The sequence below is a fragment of the Triticum dicoccoides genome, chromosome 1B (genome assembly GCF_002162155.2).
Source record: "Triticum dicoccoides isolate Atlit2015 ecotype Zavitan chromosome 1B, WEW_v2.0, whole genome shotgun sequence".
Classification (NCBI taxonomy): domain Eukaryota; kingdom Viridiplantae; phylum Streptophyta; class Magnoliopsida; order Poales; family Poaceae; genus Triticum; species Triticum dicoccoides.
This window is the reverse complement of record NC_041381.1, coordinates 452,042,603-452,046,775: the sequence shown is the minus strand read 5'-3', so window position 1 is coordinate 452,046,775 and position 4,173 is coordinate 452,042,603.

Here is a 4,173-nt window from a genome sequence, read left to right as displayed (position 1 = left end):
GGGAACCCTGTTCACATCGTTTGGGGCTGTGAGCGAAACTCCGGCCGGATCTCCTCATGGATGGAACCCGAATAGGCGATAAACCTGGACTAGAGACTTAGGTGTTTAGGTAGCTCGTGGTCTACACCCACGTCGGCTTTCGCTTGAAGTCTGCCGAGCACATGTCGTGTGCAGACGCTAAGTGGTGGAAACATGTATGAAGAAGTACACCCCTGCAGGGTTAACATCATCTATTCGAATAGCCGTGTCCGCGGTAAAGGACTTCTGGGTTGCTTATATCAGTTCATAGACAAGTGAAAGTGGATACTCTAAAATGCGCAAGATAAGCGTGAGTGCTATGGATGGCGTTCTCGTAGGGAGACGAGAGCGGATCCATAGTGGTGTATTGATATGGTGAATATGTGGACTCGTGTGCGCCACCTCAAAAGAGTTACTTGCAGTCGTAGTTCAGGATAGCCACCGAGTCAAAGCTGGCTTGCTGCAGTTAAACCCCACCATCCCCTTTGTTGATAATGATGCATATGTAGATAGTTCTGATGTAAGTCTTGCTGGGTACATTTGTACTCACGTTTGCCTATTTTATGTTTTTGCAGAGAGACTTCGGTCTCACTAGTAGTTTCGCGTGGACTTCGACGTTTAGCTTGTTACCTCAGCTACGATTTTGAGCCCTCGGCAGGATCTGGTAGATAGTCAGGCTTCTCAGCCTTTTTCATTTCTAGATGTCTGTACTCAGACATGATAGCTTCCGCTTGTGCTTTGATTTGTATGCTCTGATTGTTGGGTCATGAGACCCATGTTTGTAATATCTCGCTCCTCGGAGCCTATTGAATAAATTACTTGAGTCGTAGAGTCATGTTGTGATGCCATGTTGTATTTGCACATATCGAGCATATTGTGTGTATGTTATTGAAATGCTTGGTATGTGTGGGATCTGACCATCTAGTTGTTTATCTTTAGTAGCCTCTCTTACGGGGAAATGTCTCCTAGTGTTTCCACCGAGCCATGGTAGCTTGCTACTGCTCCGGAACACTTAGGCTGGCCGGCATGTGTTATTCCTCGTTCCTGTGTCTGTCCCTTCGGGGAAATGTCACGCGATGAATACCGGAGTCCTGTTAGCCTGCTACAGCCCGGTTCACCAGAGTCCTGCTAGCCCAGTGCTACAGCCTGGATTCACTCGCTGATGACCGACACGTTCGATGCTGGGTCATGGATGCCTGTCCCTGTAAGTCTGTGCCACTTTGGGTTTACGACTAGCCATGTCAGCCTGGGCTCCTTATCATATGGATGCTAGCGACACTGTCATATACGTGTGCCAAAAGGCGCAAACGGTCCCGGGCAAAGGTAAGGCGACACCCGTGGGAATACCGTGCGTGAGGCCGCAAAGTGATATGAGGTGTTACATGCTAGATCGATGTGGCATTGAGTCGGGGTCCTGACAGCGTTGGTATCAGAGCTTGACTGCCTGTAGGATTACCAAGCCAAACTGGTCGAAGTTGAGTCTAGAAAGTCTTAGTTATATAAGGGAATTGATTGTGGGATGGAACGTAAGGCTCTTTTTACTCCTTATACCTCATGCCTTCTGATCTGAGTCATCTTATCTTTCCTACGGGGATTAAGAACTAGGCTATCTCTTCTTTCTATCAGGATCACGTGTTACTAATCCGTAGACTTATAAGATTGTTGGATTAAGCTTGAGTTCAGTTCTTACTACTTCCGTATGTTAATTGTTGATCTCGAAACCTTGATATTGTGCTTCTGAGTGGTTATGCCACCATTTTTGTGAATGTCTCAAATCTTTTCTGAGCATTTACAGCCGTTATGCTGTCCGAGTCATCCCAGGTTTCTAAGTAGTCTGATGCATTTGCAAATCCTTTCTTCCCGTTTCAATGTTCCCATGGGCCAGATTAACCACACTAATCAGTGAGTGGAGGTACTCCGTTACCTTGACATATATGTTGGAGATATTATTATGACCCTAGGTGTCTTAGGGGATCATCTAGTAATTTAGCCATGATTTGTGTTCCCAGTGTGATGATTCTGGCCATCATTCTCGAAAGCATCCCGTGATGTTATTAGTTAGTAGGCATTCTATTTCTGGGTTTTGAACCCGAGATTCACTCTACTTACTTCATGTTGATAGTGTTTGCTAGTTCCTTCAGGATATTAGAAACTTTGCGATAGTCCTCGAGGTCCGTGGTATTTCCTTCTTTCAAATACTATGAACCGCTTATGGCAGATGTTTATTGGATCAAAAGATCACAATTAGAGTACTCTTGAGGAGATCTCCATTCATAAATCGTGACTCTGCCAGTCCTACCTCTTTGCATGGGTTATCTGGAAGAAATGTTGATCTCGCTCGACATACTAATCTATGCATCCACAACTCAGAAAATTATATGTTCCTTTGAGTTGTCCCTCTTTAGTTGTCTACTGACCTTCGTCTATCAATTGATATCAAGGGTATGCATGCATTCGTTTATCGATGCCTATTACCCTTGTGGTCCGTCAAGCCATTCTGTCCTGAATGACTTGGAGAAACAAACTCCAGTACCTCGTCCATATCTAGGATTGGGTCAAAGTAGTTGTATTCCGCAGATCAAATGCCAATCCAGCTTTTGGTTCTGTTCTACCTTGGAGTATTACCCCCTTTATGTCAGAATTGTCATGAGAACTGCACCAACTCTCATGAATTTTGACGTAGTGATACTTCTCGCCATCATTATTCATTCCTCGGCCCTCGTGTTGATGCAACCGGAATATCGACAAATGAATTGTGATGTGTGAAATCAATACTCCCAGCAACCTCGTTGCTTGGTAGTTAAAGGATAATAATTTCATTCTTAGCGTGTTGGTTTTTGAATCATCCTTCTAAGACTGATCGTGCTACCTAGTCCTTATTTCGGTGCACCATTCGATTGATGAGTTAGGATCTTGTCAAGTCCTCACTCATTTGATCATATCGTCTTGCCCTCAAAAGCGAGATTGTTCTCGAGCTTAGTAACATATCGGTGGTTCGTGATGTTCCGAATATCTTCTTGAAAGTATCACCAGGCTGTCACCTGACTGTTATGTTGAGCTCGTGATCAAGTTGGTTTCTTGTGAACCACTTTCTCTCCAAGAATCGGTGTTGGATACCCCTGAGCTAGTTGGTTAAGCTAGACAACAACTTGGAGAGTTGGAAGATAAAAGCTTGCCTGACTTAGTTCGTTCCAAAGGGATATTCTTGTGTAGTGTGTGTTGAAGAAAGATGATATCTTCATCGATTGGTCCCTGTGATCAGTTGTTGGACCTATTGTCTTATCAATCCTTTGATTTGAGTGTGGGCCATCGTCAAATCAAATCAGTACCAAAGATGCTCGTAATGTTGTCTTATTCGTGGTTGATCCCTCGAGCATACACCATTACATCTTTGGTCTGACCAATGCTATCACCGTGTTCACTTAACTATGGAATTCCTTTTAAAAGGAAACCCGGATGAATTGTTGTTGAGCCCATTGACAACATCCTTATCTCCTCCATGATTTTGTTGAGCATTAAGCTAGTGTTGGAAATTTTTGAAAGCATTTGTTCATGCTAGCTCATGAAGCATATGTTTGGATGAAGGTAGTGACTTCCTTTAATTCATGTGCATCTGATGCAAGTTGCCGCCGTGGATTCGAGAAAGTCAATGTTGCTTTCTTTGGAATCATTCCAAATCAGTCATGCACACGTGCGAAGAATGCTGTGGTTTGAAGACTTGCAACCTTCAATCTATATGTATCCCTAGCACACCAAGCCACTGGTTGATTTGTTCAAGGAGAAGGAGTTCCTTCATAAGAGCTAATCCGGACTTATGTAAGGACTTCGATACCCTCGTTGATGGTTCCCCCTCCTGAACTCGGTAGTGTTTTATTATAAGACTACTATGTGGTCATGCTTGTCTGGGACAACGTGTTCACATGTTAGTAGCAGAACCAGCTCATGTTTTGGAGCTTGCTATCGTAGTTCATCTCCCGAGAATCCCGCAACGTCATCTCGTCGATTTGTGTTGCAAACTTTCATTTTTCTTCCTAGACTCGATGGGTCTGGAATATTCTGACACCAACCAGATCTGAATCTCAGGCAGATATGATGGTTGGAACATTTCCCCAAGAACTATAATATTGGTTCCTCGATAACTGGTAAAGTGGATGT